The sequence below is a fragment of the Passer domesticus genome, chromosome 1, assembly GCF_036417665.1.
Source record: "Passer domesticus isolate bPasDom1 chromosome 1, bPasDom1.hap1, whole genome shotgun sequence".
Classification (NCBI taxonomy): Eukaryota; Metazoa; Chordata; class Aves; order Passeriformes; family Passeridae; genus Passer; species Passer domesticus.
In genome coordinates, this window is record NC_087474.1 from 66,522,153 (window position 1) to 66,544,647 (window position 22,495).

At 37.2% G+C, this 22,495-nt stretch overlaps 1 long non-coding RNA gene across 1 annotated transcript; it reads left to right on the forward strand.

Moving 5' to 3' along the window:
* Nucleotides 1-2,319: 2,319 nt before the first annotated feature.
* Nucleotides 2,320-20,478, forward strand: LOC135288140 (uncharacterized). The gene is made up of 3 exons (XR_010351424.1): nt 2,320-2,448; nt 4,083-4,179; nt 18,964-20,478. It is a non-coding gene; the product is annotated as an uncharacterized LOC135288140 (long non-coding RNA).
* Nucleotides 20,479-22,495: the final 2,017 nt, after the last annotated feature.

The window sequence follows — 22,495 nt, forward strand, 5'->3', positions numbered from 1 at the left end:
CGGATACAGACTAATTTGCATCTTGAGGATCTGGCTCAAATCACTCTGTGTGTAACACACTGCAATTTTAAGCATTTTGCAGCTGTACTTTTGCTCAGAAAAATCAGACATCAGCTGTTTTCCAGCAGCATTGCCTGCTGTCCTTTACCATTTCCTCTGCCACTCAAGGTCAACTGCTCACAGTTAAAGGGAAAAACATTCAGGATCTAAAATTAGTACATTTCTCCAAAGACAACAGAGCCCTTTGAAATTATTTCCCCATAATAAGATGTGATGAAAAAATTATCCCAATTTAATTTGCTCTTCAACATTCATAATATACCAGCTGGTATTTTCTGCATGTCTTTGTAGAGTTCTTTACTGACTCCCCTAGTGTCTCAGCCATGCCTCCTACCTAGACTAAGAGATGACTGCTGACTTCAGCTGGCTCCAAACCTAGCTCCTGATGTAAATTAACAGTAGTGGAGTTATTCTGGTGAACTTCAGCTCCGTCTTTAACCCAAGCTGACTATTACTGATGGCTATTTTCTCAAAAAAACATGTGAACAGTCTTTACTTCCAACATGTATTTTTTTTTTTTTACTTAAGATGCTACACAGGACTTAAAAATGTATAGAACCTGTGTTTATGGGATATTAGCCAGATGGACAGGGCATCTCAGACACTATGTCTTCCTATCTAAAAGAGATTTTTCCTCCAGAATTTGCAAATCCAGAAATCAGAAAATTATAAACCATAACCTATGAAGACTGCATTGACCAAAAATAAGACTAATAAAAATATCCTCTGATTTAAAATTGAACAATATTATTGAAGACAGAAGAACTGCAGCTGTTTAAGTGAAAGCAGAACATGAAGATTACAAATATTAGGAATTTTTGTGCGGAATTTTTCAACTGGGGTTTCTTTATGTCTCATTTGGTTAACTGGTATCACGTTTTTGTGTACAATCCTTGCAGTACTTCTATAGAGAGTGATAGGGTTGTTTTTTAGGTAGCGTTTGCTATGTGGTAATTAAGTCTGCAATAGCACTTAAAAGTTGTGATTCTGAACTCCTGTACTTTTGGCATTAACAACAATTATTTAGTAGTATTAATTTAAGTAGTGTACTCCTCACTTCTAAACCCATTTTACCACTTCAAAATATTAATCTGTAGATAAATAAACTCTGCTTCTTAGGAGATAAGTGACCTCTGTCTGTGTTTTACAGGTCAACACTGAGGCTCAATAATGCTAAAGATATTCAAGGGTTAGTCAAATTTTATTACAAATGTTGACTTCCAAAACCCATAGCATAAAAAGCATCATGGGCAATTCTGCAGATTTTCTCATGCTCTGGCATAACCCAGGCTGTAGAGCAGCTGATCACACAATGTTCCTCACTCACAATGTCTCACAAAAACCTGGCAGATCAGCACCAGACATTGCCCGCATGTATGTGGGTGTGTAGGTACAGCATATGCATAATCCACTGTGTAAATTGGCACCGAGTTTTTGTAACACTACTACACCTGTTTTGCACATAAACATTTGCTTTTCTCAAGGGCTACGCATAATTTTAAACCCAAGAGTTTATCTCCAAAACCCCTTTTGTCAGTATAAATTGCACCCAGTGTTGCCAATGGACTTAGGATTCATGCCCCACACCCCTTTCCAAGAGCTAACCCTATAGGATTTCCCCCTAATGAAGCCTCAGGTGTCTTCTTCACCCCTATCCCAGTGCTGTCCATGATGGATCCTAAAGCAGCAGGAAGGCCAGAATATCACACCACTGATGTGAAACGTGAGCCTAACATCAGAGGGCATCAGGCGTCAAAACCAAGGGGACTGTGAGGGCTGCTGAGGACCCTTGTTCCTCCAGGCACCTCCTGCACAGGTACATCATTCACAAAACTATTCCCAACCTGGCAGATTGTTTCTCAGGACACAAGTCAACCCTGCATAAGCAGAAAGACTAAAAGACCACTATAGTGCTGTGAATGATCTTTTTACAAAGGAATTGAAATGGTTTAGAGAGGCCCTGTAGAAAAGAAAAAATGTGTTGTTGCCTAGTGTCCCTGTTCTGCAAATATATCTAAGACTTCAAAGTCTATTTCAGTTCCCTGGCACCAAAGCAAGGATTTTTTTTTTTAAATGAGCAAAACTCCAACCTTAGCAAGGATGCACTATAGAAAATATGATGTGAATGTGAGACCCACCCCTGGAATCTTATTAATTAACAGAACATTTAAATTTGTCTTGGTTAAAGCTGTGGAACACATCCAAGGGCCTATTTAATTTTTTTTTTTTTTAAAGCAACCAAACCCCTAAAAAAATCTGAAAACAAAGCTACCCCACCCAAAACCCAGATATTTTTCTTAAGCCTGATTGAAGCCATTTGTGTTTAAAAGTTCTGACAGATGTAAACACATGCACAGGCAATCTGGATACCACTTCTTTATATACAAGGTAAGGAATTGGATATGTGCATGCTCTTGATAAGTATGGGGGGATTATTTCTCTGTCTTTGGCTAGTTTCCCAAACACTTTATTCAAAGTCATAAGCATTGCCAGTGACTTAAGAGCAAATTGTAGTTGATGAATTCCATACAGTGCAGTAAGTTATACTGATTCATCTCTACTTGCACTCCGCTGGCAATTTTTCTCAGGAAGAGAAAGTGCCAGACTTGTTCACTCCCTCAAATGAAATGTTAAAAATTTCTCAATTAAATCATCAAACCATTTCACAGCTGCAGATAATATTTTTCTTAGCTTGCTTTGTAAGAGAGCAGAATGGCTAATCTTGTCTGGGGTTTTTGTTAGGGGTTTTTTTATAACAACCTTACCAGGGGCCACAGCGTGTCACAATATTCCCTGTTTCTTTTTGTTGGTGTTAAAAAATCATGTAAAGAAATCCATTACGTAGAGAATTAGAGATAGGCGTAGGCGTATGTTAATAAAAATTATTTTCCTGCCTGTCTAGTTTTTATGCATTATGGTTAAGGAGCAAGCTGCTATTAGAAAAGTAAGACTTTCAAATACTATCTATAAAAATAATCATTAAAATCCTAATTATGTTAATTAAAGAATATAAAGAAAAGTCTTACTCATGATGGCTTCCAATTTTGAAGGAATAATAAATTATAGAATTGTTATATTAACCTAAAACAATTAACTTTTCTCTATTTGAATATTAGACAGCATTTATGTACATGCCAGAATCAGATTTATAAACAGATTTTTTCAAATCCTCAAAAAACCACAAGTCCTTAAACTCCTTAGAGATATATTGAAATGAAATACCTCTGGGAAAAATATGGAGAAGAGAAATGTGAATTGTTTATGAGTAGCAGGAAAAAGGGAAGCAAGAAAATATCCTTTCCACAGTATTATTTAGGTACAAATGCATAAGGATAAATAGACTTTCAGAAGTATAAATGCTTTCTATTACAGTATTACATGTGAATTTTACATATTATTTAACTCTTTACAAAAGTAAAAAGATTTTTCAAATATTTTTTCCTATCTAGGCCACAAGATGTTACTATATATATATATATATTACTGTTCTGACACACACATTAAGAAGATAAATACATATTTAGAAATATAAATATTTGAAATACTGATATTTGATGAGTTGGGTGTACAAAAATGTGGTTTTATGACTGTTTTTGTCTGAAGAATATTGTTCCATGAAAGGGAAAAGTCGAGATATAGCTTTGAAGAGTTATTCTGCAGTCAGGGCAAGTAGATCGAAGCCCAGAAGAAACAAAGAAATAGTAGTAAGTACATGAATGACTGATATTATAATGATAGTCAAGAGTAAATCCAAAGCAGCTATACATCAGCATTGTTTATTCATTACCCTCAAATTTATCTCTTTCATTAGGAATGCAAAAAAATTAACCAAGGTGTAGATTATTCTTCAAGGTGAGTTTAAAAAAATAATTAAAAATATAGAGTGAAAGTACAGCATATTATATTCAAAGGAGGCATTAAAAAATCAGTTTTCTTAGCTCTGTTTTACTCCTAGATCTTCTGATTCTAATAATCAGTTTGAAAAAAAATATGGATCTTTTTTGTGGAAATTTCTATTACAGCAAGCTGTTCAGACTCCACTAAAATTATTTCCCAGGACTGTAGAAAGAGTTGTTGCTGAATTCAGGCTGTACATTCAGGAACATCAGGCTTATTGTGGTAAGTCTAATTCAATATGCTCAATTGTGCAAGTTTTTCTTCTTTAATCTTGTGTTGCAAATCCTACGGACTCACTTCATTGTACAAATTCACTTTCTAGCTCCCCTTTCAACTGTATCAGTATTAAGAGTGGTCTAAAGACAATATTCATTAATGCAATCAGATGGAGAAAACAGTGGCATTTCACATTACTTTAAAAAAGTTGAAGTTGATTTACCCATGCTTTTCCAAAATACTTCTCTTTGGGAAAAGACCAAATAGCTTTAAAAATGTCTAACGACCTAGTAATAGACCCTAACTGCAACATTTTAGTGGTAGGAATCATGGCTGAAATTATGAATATTCATTATTAAATGAATCTAGAATTTTATTTTATGAATCCATATGCTCAGAGATCCTTCTGCAAATTATTAAATCTGAAGAAAATAACATTTCATCATCAACAATAAGAAAAATTGGACTGAGGAGAAAATTAATTAAATTATTAATTTAAATTAAACCAAATAATATCAGTTTAGTTGGATATATGACCACGTATTAATTTATTATAATTATTATTAATACCACCATGTATTAATACATGCAAAATATTGATTAAAGCTCAAGAACTCTAAAACATGTAAGTAAGATGTAAAATCTTGTGCTATAGTTGCGTACAAAATATAAAAGGGAGATGGGAATTGTTTGGTTTTTTTATTTAAACACCTCTTCAGGAAATCTAGATTAAATGCAGCATTTTGGTCAAACATCATTTAATATATGAAGAAAAAATCCAACACAACCCTCCAAACTCCCTGCTAGATATTTTTGATTTAGTTCATCCACATACTTTTATTTTAAATGAAGAGGCTGTATTAAACAGATGTGGAGGTGTGTCTAGATTTCTTACCAGCAAGAATATAAACAGGAAGAATATAAACACCAAGAAATTAGACATATGAATTTCTACTGAAAGATGACAGGGTATAAAAGCTACAAATGCCAACCCATTTCTTTTGAATTATGGAGGAAAAGTAATAATACATATTAACTGCCTTTAGGTAAAGTTTCAGAAGGCTGAAGGACATTCAACTTCCAGGAATAGTCAAGATTTAAAAAATAATTGGAAACTTTCAGCAAGCATATGTCCTGGTGTTTTCATCTTGGAAAATGTGACAGCTTTTTATTTTGCTCCTCCATGTGATGCATGATATGACATGAGATTGCAAATACAACAAGTTACTGCCCCTCCACACTGGCTTGTTACCTGGCTTGTGTTTCTCATAAGTCAGATGACATTCTGTAACTGGGGATAACATTGCCACAGTACACTTATGGGCTTAAGTGTTTTCTGAATTCCTCTGAGAGTTCAAGTGCTTTAAGATAATAATTATGACTCAAAATTCACTAAAACCCCCAACACATAAGATAATCAAGAATAAAAATTAAGATAAAATATATTATTACAATTCATTTCACATCGCCAACACTCAAGGACAGCAGCAATAACAAAATCCAGCAATCCAGTCTCCCAGCCCAAGTATTAGAACATACACAGTACTCCAAATAATCAACATACAGTACAAAACGAGAGATTCTGCCAGTGACAGTAGTGTCAGTGTGCTCTGACAGATTAGATGGTGCTGTAAATATCATTTAATGCTAAGCCATGTTATTATTGTCAAGACAAAAGGAAAATTTTGTCTCTACACAAAACAAGAAGCATAATCATGCCTATGATACACATTAATTCTCGCAGCAAATAGTCAACAACCTAGTTCTCACTAATGTTTATTTAAATGATTGCTACTTCTCTATGCAGGAGCTGTTCTCTACACACAAAAATACACAGCATGTAGGAAAACAAGTCTTTACTTTTCAAGTCAAGTAACAACAAAAAAAAGGTTTAAATTATATTTTCTGAACTATCCAACTCCCTGTGCAGAAAGACATTGCTGCTTAGGAATACATGCCGGAAGAATTTAAAATGGTGGTTTAATTACTGTGCAACTAGAGTACTGTAATTCCCATTCTATTCAACAAATACACGAATGGGAGGAAAATGTTATCACACCACTCAAGAAATACCCATGATGTATCTTCCTTGCTATAAGATTATGCAAATTCGTACTAGAAAATAATAAACAACATTTCAAGAAACATCACATTTACACATAAATTGACATATAGGCATTTCTAAAATTCTTCTGCAGGCCAAACATAAAGATTTGAAATTATGTGGATGCTCCACAGGAGGATGTCTGATATTTTGTGATTCTAATAGGAGCCATTTGTAGGCACACAGTTTGTGGTAACTGGGAGAGGAGCTGGGGCTGAGCCTCATCCCTAATGGGCTACAACAGTGCAGGACAGGTGAACAGCATTGAAGGCAATGAGACATGGAGTGCTGAGGTGCACTGAGCAATCACAAAGGGGTACAGAGGGCACACAGGTGTAAGGCCTGTAAGATGACAGTATAAAAGGTTGTACTGAAGAAACATAAGGTGCTCATTCTTGAAGACTTCTGAAACTGTGTGGTATTACTCTTGTGTGTTGTGGCCATCTCAACTGTAACAGCCATTCATTTTTCTATGAGCTGCCTCCTGTACCTCAAGCACAAAACATTTAAGTACCACCTTCCCCTTCATGTGGTGTGGATGGAAATGAATAGCCCGAGATGAATTTTTATGACAAGGGAAATACAACATATCCACATTTCTCTCTGAATATATCCAAACTGCTTTAGGCTATGTAAAAGCCTGTCCAATCCTATAGTCTTTCTAGCCCTACACACACTGTAACTTAATTTTGGACAACTTTAGTACTGGAAAATATCGTAGGGGAGGCTCTTTGTTCTTTAAAGCCAAAGCACAATATTATAGAAGACAGAGTATAAACAAAACAATCCCTGAGCCTTCCTTATTAAGGAACATGTATTTCTTCCCCCTTTCTATCAATAAGATTAACCCAGTCCAGCTATATTTTCAGGTAAGATTACAAAAAACTATGTTTCAGAAAGGCTGATTTAGCTTTATAAAAATTTCTGAACAATGGCCTGAAGTGATAAAATTTGACTTTGAATTTCTCTCTCCTGAGGCAGACAATACAGGCAACTTGGTGTTTAAGGAGTAAAGTTCCAAGTCTGGGGAGAAGTCACCAGGAAAGTACCTCCTTTTTGAGGATGATGGTCCTGTTGTGTAAAGGGAACAGTGACTGTTACAGAAGGTCACACAGCTAGTTATCAATCTGGAAAAGAACAAAGAGGCAAATGTTGTGTTGCCATAGCTGTGATTCATACATACTTTGTTATATTTCATTCTTTTTAATAACATATAAACTTCTGTGGTTCTGCAACAGTGAAAATTCACAGTCTCTCTTTTCCTTTCCTCTTTTCCTGTCCTCTTTTCCCTTCTTCTTTTCCTTTTCTTGGCTTTGAATAGAACCCATAAAAAAAATCTCCAATGGAAAACTGAGGGACAAGCAAAATCAATATACTCTTTCTAAGCAATGTAAAAAAAAAACTATTTTGTCTTTATAGATGGCATATATTGCTCAAAAAAAAGCTGAATACTATAGGCAGACATTAAATTGATGTATATAAATAAAATACATGGCTACTGAAAATATTTTCTTTGACATTCTCAAAGAATGCCCTTTGGCTAGTGGACAATTAACTTTGTCAGGAGTTTGCAAAACCCGAAAAAGAAAAAAAAAATAACTTTCTCTTGCAAAAGTTAGATAAATTATTTAGCATATTATGCAAATTAAAATAAGACATGGAGATATATTTGTTGAGCAAAATGATCAAATACTCAAACTGCTATCACTAGTAACATGCTGGAACTGAATAGTGAGTTGTAGTAGTCCACTGTCTACTGTCTTGTCTACTCTGCTTTTCTCTCATGCTTTGTAACAACAAATAAAGGGTTCAGACTACAACTGTGTCATTGCATCCATCAAAATCAGAAGAAACCCCACACTCCCAAACATAATAAAGATAAATATTAAGTCTTCTACTTATCACAGATGGTCCACTGATGTTTGTAACCATCTTGACCTTTTTTCACCCAGAGGGACGTGGATCAACAGCCCATGAATTTGCACCGTCTACTCTAGTGCCTTATTTTGAGCTCTCAACTCACTGGTATGATAAGTACAGTTTTTAGAAGAACCATTTAAAAACCATTTAAAGCAAGTACTGTACACCTTGTTTGTCATGTTTACAAAAGAGCTGGAAGCTCATTCCAAATACAGAGTGAAGGAGAGGAGGTGGAAAATAAAGATAATTGTTTCAGAGACAATTTTCTTTAATGTAGTCACAAAAAAAAAAAAAAAAAATTCCATTTTAGCTCAGGAAAAATTTGTGCCCAGTTTATACCATTGGCAAAACAAAATTTATACCATTTTTGTTTATACCATTGTATAAACAAAATAGTTTATACCATTGGCAAAACACTCACATGGCCACTGGGAGAGTGATTAAATGCAAACAGAAGGTTCACAATAGTTCTACAGTGGCTTCTATTTCTGCATCTTTGACTTTCCTGGGAAGTTAATGGGAAAATAAAATTAAAACCTTGAAAGTCTTTAGCATGTTTCTTGTATTAAAAGAAAAATCATTTCATTTCCTCCCAGAGGAAGAAATATTTATTTGTTTGTTGAGTACAATATATTCTGTATTCATGGCATTTTGCTAGGAATGCTATTGTGGGAAGAACTGCCCTCCTAAAGATTTATTTTCTGGCCTTCTTTTCTTGTGCCTACCCAAAAAGACCAAATTTTTTATTATGTCAAATATAACTTGCAATACCAGCACCATCATTGTCTAATTTATTGGTGTTTCCCCAATAAGCTGGGATATGATTTAAGAGTATATTGCATGCTAGTAAACAATCATTGCAGCTCCACTCTTTCAGCTCAGATACTCAATATTTTAGTCACTATGACCTAAAAAACTGTTGTCTCTGAGACCATCACATGTTCACACTTTATGTCAGAATTCAGTTTATTATGTTTCCTTAAGGAGAAGCCTCCTCTGCCTGTACTTTCCACAGTCCAGGAACACATCACCAGGAAAAGTTAGGAAGCTAGAGGTTTTTGTATGCATATCTAAGAGTTAAGTCTAAAATATTTGGCAGTACAATTGTGGCTATTAAAATTAAAGCTAATAATAGCATCATTTTTGCTTACAAGTACAAAAATCTCTCAAATTCAGTCTCCTTAGTGGCTTGGTAAATCACCTTTAAAAGAAAATAGATTTTGCTTCTTTTTAATTTTCTCTTTAGTGTTAGCCATATAATCACAAGAGATTCCTTTTAAATCACCAACAATCTAGTTGTACATGCATTGCATATGAGCAGCAAAACCTTTAGACCTCTAGAAATCATCAGTTCCAGGATCTTACCCTGATTTTAAAAAAAACCCAATCTTTATCATGTGCCTTTAATTACAAGGTAGATAAGTATGAAATTTTCCTACTTGAATACAACACTGCATGCTTTTTAATGATTCTGAAGCATTATAAATGTACATTCTACAATACAGAAGAACTATTCAAATAATCTTTATACTGATTTGATCCAGGAACTTAAGGTTATTTGATAACAGTCCCAGTGTTTTGATGGTGTATGGACATATACATGTATAAATCAGTCCCATTGTACCCATAGTCAGATGTAGTGTCTTCTTTTATTTTTGAACTAGAAACTCTTTTGTGGTTATCATATTTTTATATATTTGCATAAGTGGATTAGAAATGAAGTTATTCCAGTTCTGGCAGTAATTTTGTGCATAGCTACAAGGCTTGACATACAGAAATTAGAGTTCCTCTAAATTCAATACTGCAATGCAAAGCCAGAAGAAATAAATCAGCTTTGCCTTTATTATTCTGTGATGCTAAGCCAATTTTTTTGTCTTTGGGTAAAATATTTTTGTCTTTGGACACAAAAAAGATAGCTGCAGTTCATAACTTGCAAGTTTTAGTGTCTATTTTAATCGTGTCAGTTGGTTTCTTGAGGTAACATTCATAAGCACTTAAGTTGTTGCTCCAAATATTTGCTGCTAATATTTGTGTTAAATTTTCACGTGGACTAACCAAAGCACCCAAGCCGTGTGCTCAATCACTATGCGAGATAGTACAAAAGCAGCATAGTACAACAGACAATCTCCTCAAAACATTTCACTCTGTTCTTTCTCCTACACATCCAAAGTCATACTCTGGTGGGTATCTATCATTATTTTCTGTCTGAAGGAAAAGCAAGACAATTCAAGGATTGCAAGTGGTATCTTGGGCCACTTAAGGGTGACCATAACCAGCACCGACATCAGGGATCTGGGCAGATGAATGATCAGAGATAGTTTGGTAAAGGTGAGGATGTTGTTGCTGTTCATGAGACACTGCTGCCTGAAGTTATCATTGCAAGAGGAAAGGAAAAAGACCAAGACCAAGGCTCTCCTCCACCACACCAGACAGCTCTTTTAATTCATACTTGGTTGTCTGGGTTTTTCTTCCAGCTGTCTAAAACTGGGGTACCCAACTGGAATGACATACTGTCTTTCTGCTCTTTGTATCAACATCTGGCAGAAAAGTGAGGTCCAAAACCAAAGATCATAACATCTGAATTCAAGAAATCTAGAGTTTCTCTTTCCAAGCCACTTGCCCATGTCCAAAGTCTGATATTTTATCCTATGTGATTAATATTAATGATAATAAGAAGGAAGATTTTATTTTTCTAAACCTCCCAAAGGAGAGCACAGCAAATCAGAAACTCAGTGCAAACCCTGTAGTTCACTATGGGGCTTGACTGTAATGAACTAATGAACTTCATTCTAGGAGTGAAGAAGAAAACAGGAATTGTTTCATTTAAATCTCTTCTTTTTTCATGCTATGGGGAAGCTCAGTTTTTTGTTCTCCATGACAATTTAATCCCTCCACTAAGCATTCAATTTTACCAAAAGCTCAAGGGCCCTCCAGCCTTGTCAACTGAGGTGTACTCTGGACCCAATACTGTTATGAAGCTTAATACTACTACCTGACAAGTGAGAAACCTTGAATTTAATATCTCCTCACAGTGTGCTGACTTTGGCCAAATGCATTGGCAGTGCTATTTTCTTCCACTGGTAATAACACAAAAGTTTTAGATGTTAAGATGCAATAACACTGATAGAATTTAGCAGCTGCCATCAGTTCTTTGCATTGATTTATTTGCATTTAGGTTTGTGCAGCCAGGTTTGGTAGCGGGGAGGATACAATAGTGGCTTCTGTGAGAAGCTGCTAAAAGTTTCCTCCATGTCTGAAAGCCAACGTCGGCCAGCTCCAAGAGAAACCCACTGCTGGTCATGGCTGGGCCAACCAGGAATGACAGTAACATCTCTATGATAACATATTTAAGAAGACAAAACTTTTTTTGCATAGATAAAATTGTGGCCAGAGAATACGCAAGAGGAACAGCTCTGCAGACAACAAGGTCAGTAGAGAAGGAGGGGGCAGAGTTGCTCTGGAGCATGGGAGCTGAGATTCCTCTGTAGTCCATGGTGAAGACCATGGAGAAGCAGCTATCCCTTTGCAGCCCACGGAGGATCACAGGGATGCAGAGGTCAACCTGCAGCCCATGGAGGAGACCCATGCTGGAGCAGGTGGATGCCTGAGAGGAGGCTGTGAACCTGTGGGAGGCCCGTGCTGGAACAGGCTCCTGGCAGGGATCTGCAGACCTGTGAAGAGAAGAGCTCACGCTAGAGCAGGTTTCTTGGTCAGACCTGTGACATTGTGGAGGCCTCATGCTGGAGCAAGTTGTGCCTGAAGGACTGCGCCCCATGGAGAGGGATGCATACTGCAGCAGTTAATGAAGTTCTCATCTGGTGGAAAGGACGCATGGTGGAAAGGAAGGTCATGAAGGTTGTCTCCATGAATCCCACACTGGAGCAGAGGAAGGGCTCCTATCCCTGAGCAGCAGCAGAATTGTGATGAACTGGCCATAATCCCTGCTCCGTGTCTCCCTGTGCCACTGCGGTGAGGAGACAAAGCCTGGGAAGGAGGGAGAGGTGCCAGGCAGGTATTTTCAAGAATTGTTTTATTTCTCATTATCTGCTCTGATTTTGATCAGTAATAAATTAAATTAGTTTCCCCAAGTCAGCTGTGTTTTTCCCATGGTGATAATCAGTGAGGTACTTCTCCCTGTCTTCATCTCAACACATGAACCTTTCATTAGATTTTTTTCTCCCCTGTCCAGCTGTGGAGGGGAGTGATTAAGTGGCTTTGGTGGGTGCCTGACAACCCGACAGGGTCAATCCAGCTCAACATGGCCTCAAGTTTCAAATATATTTTGCTTGTCCCTTCACACACTGCTCCAAAGGAGTCATTACTTTTATAATCAGTTTCTCATTCCATCCTCTTCATGATGCAGAAACCATATCTGTGGGCAACATTCTACTCCTCCTGACTTTTCTAGTGTATTTACACCGCAGAAAATCCTTGAACCATAGAGCTCATTTAGGAGGAGATCCTTGAGGGAACATCTTGCAAAAACCAAACATGAACCTGTATTGTTGTGCTAATTACTGAGTTTAACATGAGAACTGCAGCGATTAGAAAGCCTCAGTGTGGGTGAGCCTCATTAAGATACAGCATTCCTGATTAATTGCTGAATTAATTGAATTCAGATGGAAGGATAGATCACTTTCTTTGGCATAATTAAGAAGCCCTAGGAATAAGTAGATTAAGTGGAAGAAAAATAACATTAGTGGAGTTTTTTTAGGTTCTGTCCTTATGCCTTTCATTTGTGTGTGCTCTTGGAAGGACATTCAAGTGAAGACTGTGACTAAGAAATTTTTACAGCTCACCAATAATCAGTTCTGCACCTCCAATGCTACTGTTAAGAGAAATACCTCTCATATTAATACTATTATGCAAATCCAGCTAAAAAAGAACGAGATTGAGTGCAAATTGACACCAAATTTGGAAGTAGCATTTACCATGGACTATACATCAAAACTTAATTGTAAAAGTTTTTTCCTCAACTAACTTAAAGTTATGAACAAGCTCAGAAAGTGAGTTGGTCGTAGACTGTACAAATAACACAACAAAGATTTTAAATTTTATAAATTTCCTATGATGGATTTCCTAGTTTTGGATAACAGTTCAGTCCCTCACAGTCCAGTAGGATGCCTATGCCCTATAACTGAGAAAGAAATCAACATCATTTCATTTGGGAGAGCTCTGGAGTAAATGCAATAATGAATAAGCAGCATGGTGTCCCGATGGTATGGATTAGTACAGTATCACTGGTTTTTGCTTTTATATTAACTTGATATAATTACTTCAGATGTAATGTATCAGTCACATTTAGATACAGATTTAGAGCTGAATTTTGACAATATGATAATTGAGAGATTTGGCACTAATGCCCATTTTATCCTACTGTAAAATTCAAAGTGCTTCTTCCACTTCAATTTTGATCAATTATAAGAAAATCAAGGACTTGCATCAAACAGAATTTGGAAAGAATGTAAATGAGACAGCCAACCTTTCACCAGAATAGACATGATTAACTAGGTCAGTTTCTTCCATGAAACATAAAAATATGTACTTTACCAGCCAATTTCCAATATGTTTTTTGGAATCCAAGCACTAAAAGTTGGAAAAAGGAATACTTAGTTGAAAACAATTTAAATCTTAATGTAGTAGCAGTCTCAAACAAAAGTTATCCAAACCAACAATTCCAAAAGGAACCTTTCATTAAAGGATATGCCTCAAGTTTCACAGAAGCATCAGAAAGCCACAGCAGAACACAATTTCTTCTTCCTCTTTAGAACCAGGCTGTATTAAGGAGGATGAGGATTTCAATTCAATTTCCTCATTCCTGCATTATAACCATGTAATGCTATCATTTGGAAACAAATTTTCTCCCTCATCTTGCCAGCTATGATATAGCAAAGTAAACTCTTGCTCCTAAAGTTTTTAACTCTTTCATAAACAACCAGTACAGACTACATCTAATTGTGTTTTTCTTTGGTCTTAAAATATGGACAGTTATACAAGTATGAAAAAAAAAGCAAAAACATTTCTGCTCTGTCCAATTCATAGTCTGGGTCTCTAAACATTTCTTGGATGGAGTAATTTTTACGGTACTTTTGTGGTCTCACAGAGAGTCCAGGAACCTCTTCAACCTCAAAATATAATTTGTATTACAGTCCTAAGAGATACCTTAGCTTTTATGCTAGAACCTCTACAGTACTGTGAAGTTTTACACTAAAACAAAAGAAAAACCATGTCAATATTCTGACAAGTGAAATTTCCATTTTTCTCACAGGGAGTATCCAAAAACACTGTATGATCTGTCTACCCTGGAAAGAACAAAATCCCCCACTAATTCATTTCACTGATACCACTATCAGCTGCTTAGATCATGTTCTCAGCGCCTTTATGTCAAAATTCTGAAGATAGCATTGGCTACAGCTATTTTATCACCCAGAGAATCAAGTATTTACACAATCATCACAAGAAACATTCTGTTTTGCAACTCTAACACTACAAACTCCTGACAAAGCTAAATACACTTCACAAATCTTTGGCAGAAAGGCCAAACTCCTCAAACTGGTTCTCAAGTTGACCACCAGGCCTTAGAAATAGGTGAGCCTCACTGGTGCCATAAACCAGTTCTTTAGAAATGCTGTACTATGTGGAGACAACACAAGCAGTCATACTCAAATATGTTTTGGAATTACTATTATAGGCAAGTCACAACAGTACTGCTAAGAATGTATGTGATGTGTTAAGACACATTTAAATGACTCCAAATGCATTTGAAAAACCATGATTGCAACAGCTAATTCCTGGTCTGAACCTACAGAAACAACAACAAAGGGAGAATATAGAGCCAAATAATGTCTCTCCTACTCTCAATTCTGCTTGGATTCAGTTTCATGTGTCACCATACAAGACAGAGTAGCACATAGCAACTTTTCTCAGATCCACATACCAAATTCAGTCAAGTGAGAAATGCAATAGCTAACTTCAAATTATTTCTTTTTTTTTTTGGGGGGGGGGGGGGAAGATTTTGTTTACATTTGGAAGTTCTGCATAAATAGAAAATTATTCTACTTACATGAATTCCACAGAATATTTTTCACTTATAAACAACAGTTTCTCCTGGGTTTCTCCCATCATCTTTAACATCTGATTAGATAACAGTATTCTTTACATGACAGTCTATTAAAAAGATGAGGCTTTTGCACTTGGCTCAGATATATTACACAAAACTATGCAATGCCTACAAATTGTAAAAGTAATTGCAGAAAATGGGACACAGGTAAAGAGCAAGTAAACTAAGCTTCTCACTTACATTTTAAATCTAAAGTTCAGTTCATAGGACAATATTCTAAACTACTGCTAAAAACTCACAAGATATTGCACCAATTTAGTAACAAGTGAATAGCCAAACAATAACCATAAAAAAGAGCCTAAGAATTATACTGATTTTTTACAGTGAGATTAATTCCTGGCACTTATGGTCCTGCAACCACAATATATAAGGTAAAACCAAATAAAGTACATGTAGTTTCCAAATAGGAGGAAGGGCTTTCACTTTCACTACCTCCAAGAAAGTTCAATTTTATTGCAAATGGGAATCTTTAGTTTAAAAAACAACCATGAAGTATTTCACAAATATTGCATGTTCAAGCCCTACATTAAATTCCTCCATGTTCTTGTTGGTTGTGATAAATTGTTTGTGCTGGTACTGCTTACAGTAGGCCACCTATTTGCTTCTCTTGGCACTTGAACAATGCAGCACATATGCCATTTTATTCAGCACTGTTTACTATTAATTAGGAAAAATATACTTCTTTATATACATTTTTTTCATATCTAAGATGGAGGAATCTTAGAACATAAGAATTTAATTAAAAGGGACTTTCAATGACCTTTGACCCCAACTGCCTGATCTCTTCCAAGCTGTCCAAAAGTTAAAGCAAGGCTTAAGGTTGTTGTTCAAATACCTCCTTAACACTGACAGGCTTGGGGCATTGACCACTTCTCCAGGAAGGCTGTTCTTGGGTTTGATGACCATTGGTAAGTAACAGTTTCCTCAAGTCAAGCCCAAACCTCCCCTGATGGATACATCTTTGAGCCATTCCCACATGTACTGGCACTGGGACCAGGGAGAAGAAATCATCACTTTGCTTCTCTACCTCCTCTCTTCAGGAAGATGCAGGGAGCAGTAAGGTTGTCCCTCAGCCTCCTTTTTTTACACACTAAACAAGCCCATTGTTCTCAACCACTCCTCACAGGATATGCTTTCCACTCACTTCACCATCTTTTTCTCCTTTCTCTGGATGCATTCATCTTCACGTCCCTTTTAAATGGCAGTGCCCAGAAGCACACAAAACAAGGCCACACCTATTCTCAATAAAGCAGAAAATTCACACCTTTTTCCCAGATGGTGAAGCTGTGTTTGATGCACTCCAGGATGCAGTTTGCTCTTTGGGCTGCCCAAGAACACTGACTCATTTTGAGCCTCCTGCCAGCCAGAACTCCCAGACCCCTTTTGCAGAGCTGCTGTCCAGACACTGCTCTTCCAGTTTAGATTCCACTGTTAATCTGATCCAGGTGATAAAACCAGCAGCTGGTCATTTTCAGTTTTGTGCTGCTGATGATTGTCAAGTGCTTCAAGATACAAAGATCCATCTTCAAGTCCTCTTGTCCCTCAAGAGTCAACAGCACCTCACAGTTTGGTATCATTAGCAAACTTGGCAATGGTGCATTCAACACCTGTACCCAGATCACTGATAAATATTTTAAATAGAACTGGCCCTACCATTCATCCTTAATGAATGCCACTGGTGACTGGCCACCAGCCCTAGGTTGTACCATTCACTATAACCCTGGAGCTCTGTCCTTTAGCCAATTCTTCAGAGAATCACAGAACTGTTTATGTTGAAAAGACCTCTGAGATCACTGAGTCTAATCTTCGATTTATTGCTACCTTGTCAACTAGATCATGGTACTAAGTTCCACATCCAGTAATTTCTTGATCACCTAGAGTGATGGTGACTCTACCACCTCCCTGGGAAGTCTACTTCAATGTTTAACAACCCTTCCATGAAGAAATTCCTTCTGATGTCCTAAACACCATCAACTTCCTCATCTTACAGCTGGACAGCTTATCCCAAAGGATACTGTGAAGGACAGTTCCAAAAGCCTTGTTAAAACACAGAAAAACTACATCCAGCACCCATAGGAGACATGACCTTACTGAAGAGGGATCAAATTAGTTAAATAGGACTTTCCCTTTCTGAACTCACATTGACTGTCTGATGACTTCACTGTTCTTTAAAAGTCTTTCAATAGCTCTCAGCATGATCTTCTCCATCATTCTTCCAGGTACTGAATCAATTTTGCAGAGAGTTGCATACCAGTTTTACACCTCCACAGTAAAGGAACTGTTACAATAAATTAGGTGAGGTCTAATGATTCTGACAGATGTCACGGATCACTGCACTGGGTTTTGCGTTCAGTGGATTGTTTGCCATCATTCAAAATTATTGACCTGATATCAAAAAACTATGCTGATAAACAGCAAGCTTTAGTATCCCAGAAAAGCATATATTGGTGAAAACTTTGTTATATAAAGAATGACTCTTTATATAACAGTGAAATAGTACTTTTATCAAGTAATTAAATTTAGATTATATGATCAGAGTTACAATCTGTGTTTTCAGTTGATCTCCATTTATTTGGCTAACTGAAATAAACAAACATATAGCTGTAAAACTAGAATGGAGATTTTTTTCACCAGAACAGGCAAAGAAATTACCTAATGTATCAAGCCTTTATACCCTCTGCTTCAATTGTTGTACTGAGGCATAAATCCTGTTAAGGCAGTAAAATCAGGCATTTGGAGGCCAAATAGTATCACATCTTATTCTTACATATATTCAGCATTTTTTTTCAGATTATTCTGTGTGATTCCATATGAGAGGAAGTGTGTGGTATCAGATTAATCTAAAGTTTTGGATGCTAATATTGAACAAATTTTGATTTTTGTAAGTCACAGCATGTTAGATTTGTAGTAAGGGCATGTCTCTGAAATCAAAATTTTAATTTTGCAACCACCCCATTCCATAACTGAAATATAAAATCCAAAAAAGAAATAGACTAGTTCAATTTTACAGATGAGGAATTGTAAGGAAAAAAATACTACACACATGCATCCAAGACAAATGTAAAGATGAATAAAGAGGATTTTCTTGCTTGAGTACTTAAGGATTACAGATTTTGATTTTCAATACAATTGCCATTGATGTCGGTCCTAAGAGAATAATTTTCAAATTTCCAAATATTCTGTAACTGATGCTGGGAAGTCGATGGTTTTCTCTTCCCTTAAGGACATCCAAAATCTAGTTTAAACTAGATAAACACATTAAAACTAAACAAAACAGATGAAAATACTGAGAAATAGATCTCTATTTCTCTATGACACAGTTCTCTACTACAGACAACACTAACACTCACTACTTCAATATTGATTTGCATTCATTATGTTTTGCAGACCCATGCACAATAAGAATTTGTTAGTGTGCACACCCTATATTGTCAGCAATATATTGAAATATATTATGGACAATATATTTAAAGAAAATCCAAGAGACTTGCACTTGCTAAGACCAATACAGTCAAGGAATCTACTATAAAGGAACCAATATATATTATCATACTGGACCACAGCAACCTGTCCAGCAATTAGTAATTAACTAATTTTCTGATAATGAAGGTATTCTTTCATATATTCTTGCTTTATGTTTTCAAAGGATATGCTGTTCAGTTCTCAGCTCCAGCTGCACTTCAGAGGGAAAGCAAGATCTCTGGATATTTCAAGATAAAGGTCTCAGCTTTGGTTTGTGCAATGTAATAGAATCAACAGGATCAGAGAAGAGGTCTTCCTTTTCAGAATTACTGATCTGGTACCAGGAAAACTTCCAGCATATTGTTTAAATGTAAATAATTGGTGTAGTGGTTTGGCCAGGAAGTGTATTTCTGGAAAAGTTGTGGTCAAACCAATCAGTGGCCAGATTTGGAATTGGCACCTGTGGTGGCCACTGGGGACCTGGATACGCCTCTGAGAACACACAGGGGTTAAAAGCAGAGGATTCCCAGAGAACTTCCTTTTTGGATCCAGCAGTGAGTGGAGTTTGAACCTCTCCCCTGCCCAGCTGCGTCTGGGTGGGGGAGGGGAAGGCCATGCATCCTGTGGGGAGGGAGGCCAGAGCCCCTGCGAGGTGCAGGGGTGGAAGAGACCTGGGATGTTTGGGCAGGTCCCCCCCCACCCCGGGAGAGAGTGATAAGAGACTGTGCTGGCTTGAACTTTGATAGCTTGTGCCGGCACCATAGCCAGGAGAAGAAGGGAGGGTGGGGCAAGGTGCCCAGCCGCCGGCAGACCTTGGCTGGAGTTTTAACCCCTTTGGTGCTGGGACAGTGGAAGCTGCAAAAAACACTGATCCTCCCCAGCTGAGAACTGAGAGGGGACGGAGGATGTGCAGATGAGAAGGAGGCTTGAGTGAGTGAAGAAATACCAGCAGATGAGAAGCGCCCTAGATAGAAGAGATGATTTGGAGTGGCCTTTTGGCTGGACTTTTCTCTTACGTGGCTACGGGACGGAACCAAATCTTCCTGTAATGTAGGGACTGCACCTTGGGGGAGGTGGTTGGCCAGGAGCCACAAAGCCATTGTGAGAAGAAGTAGAGGGAACAGAGACTGATGGGGAGGGTGTGGTGGAGCCCTCTGCCTTCAGCGGAGAAGGATCTCTGTTCATGAGGCCCCTGGGCCCCAGGGGTTGAAATATGGGGGGGGACAGGTGTCCCAAATGGTGAGAGGCTGCCACTTCTTGGAACTGGGCGAGGCATTCTTAAAGGACCTAAGAAGCAGTTTGGATCCATGGACAGTGGTGAGAGCACTGGACATGGAAGGAAGATGGTCACCACGGCAGATTCTCTCCGGGCGGCTGCCACGTGTGACATGGAAGCACAGGAGGTTCCAACTGTGTTTCCTGGGGAGGCCCATGGTGCAAGAGAGAGACTCCTCTCTCCGGATGAACTGGGGGGAAGCTGTGTGAAGGATGGTATTGGATTGAGAATTCAGTGTTAGAGGGGATTGAGTGTTAGAGGGGTGGAGGGACGAGGAGTGTTTTGGAGTTTTTCCATTGTGGATTGCTGTGTGAGGGTTTTTTGGGGTTTTTTGTGCCTTTGGTTTTTTGTTTGTTTTTTTTTCCTTTTGTCTCATACACTGTAGATTAATAAAGTGTTGTGTTTTTCCCTCCATTTCCAAGTTGGAGCCTGCTTTGTTCTGTTTCCAGGTCACATCTCACAGTAACCATTTTGGAAACATACCTTCCATGGGGGCCTTGGCATTGTGCCAGGGTCAAACCATGACAATTTGTAACTCCAAAGCTTCTCTCAGCAAACATTCAGCATAAAACCTGAGAAACTGAATGTTAAAAATGAATGTCTCATAATTTTCAGAATTTCTTGCAAGAAACCACCTGGTCAAAGATGAGATCTTCTGTTCCCTGCTACCTAAAAACAGAAAATAAGGACAAGCTGGCTTATGTCAATAGAAAGTGAGGGTAGTTTCATATCTTGTCTCTGGGCATGCCCTGAAGTAGGAGCTATGAGAAACAATGCAAGAGCTGTGCAGATTTAGATTTTTTCTTTTCCAATACAGTTGTCTACCAAATGGCAGCTCAAGGATCTTCGAAGACAGATAATGGGTACCAAGAATCACCTTATTAATTTCAGGCATAGGTTACGTGCATAGGTTTACTTTCTAGTCAGTGGAGTGAAATGAATCACCAAAGCCACACAGTTCACTCATTCTTGAAGACTTTCTTTGATTTGAAAAAAGCATACTTAAATGAATTGAATAATTTTGCAAAATAATTGAATTTTCAAATGCAATCTTGCCCATCTGCTGTGGGAAAGGTCACTGTAACTTTTTTAAGTTCAATACCTGGATAATTCATTTGATACCCACAGACTTTGTGCTGTCAGATGACACCATTCCATGATCTTATACATATTATTATTTTACAGAGTTCAATTTCTACTCAATTGTTTCATTTCTCGTAAAATAGTCCTAAGGCATGCAATGCCCTTTACAAAATGGGGTATAAACATCAGATCTGTAGTACAAAAATATAGATGAATTATCAAATTTTTGGAGTGACATAATAACTTTTGGTTTTGTTTACTGTTTAATATTAAGAACTGTCAAGAAAGCACATTTTGACTTCCACTGATTATTAAGTTCATATATCTTCAATACCATAGAAAAAAATTATATGAAATGTAAGTTTTTCATATTGCTATTCAAAATAAAAAGCTCTCAAACTGTGGGGCTACCACTGGTGAACACCAGACATTTTTATTTATATATCTCATTATATAATATCATTATTTACCAACTAGTATTTTTAATTCTCTCTTGGTCCACATTCCCAACAAACTATTCAAACAAGACAGCATAATCTTCAGATTTGATGCTGATTTTGCACTGTGCTTTTAAACCATTAGTGTTTGAGTAGTTTGATAGCATGCAAAATGATTATCCTGTAAATTTTACTCCTGTATACTCATTTGGGCTCTCTTGTAGATTAGAGAGAAATTGTTAGATTATTCCTGCTTGCCTATATTTTCATAGTGTGTGAAAGACAATGGTTCCATTTTTCATGTTTCTTTCTGTCATTAATATGATTTTAAAGTGAATAATGAAAGAACAAACAGTGGTGATGGAAAGTTTCTAAGCTAATTGAAATTGATCAAGTTGAAGTTGATTCAAATGCTCCTTATTAGTTCTCTGAAAGGCTATTGTCAAACAAAAGAAGTAGAAACCAACTCTGAAGGCTGCTCAGAGATCTTTTGCTGTTTAGATCTTCATAAAGCATCCAAGGAGGTCCTGGTGCAACCAGTGAACCTTGCTCATCCAGAGTGACCTACCAGGTGTTGCAAGGACAATTCTCATTCCCAGCATCTAGAAATGACCTGAGCCTACCATTTCCAAATGACACTTCTGTAAATCTGAAGCCAGATACAAGAAAACATTGAATAACAGGACTTTGTTGGCATTCAGGCTGTCCAGATGTAGACACTCCAAGGCCTACTGAAATATTTTCTGATTGGAAAACCACAACTATACCTGGTCCAAAAATCAAAGACTAGAAAGTCTTAAATTGAAGTGTTCCTGAATGATCATAAAAATATTATTTCAAAATGGAAAATATAAGGTTGTTTCTTGCATAGACAAATTCATTGATACATAAACCAGAGAAACAGTTGACCACAGGAGTGC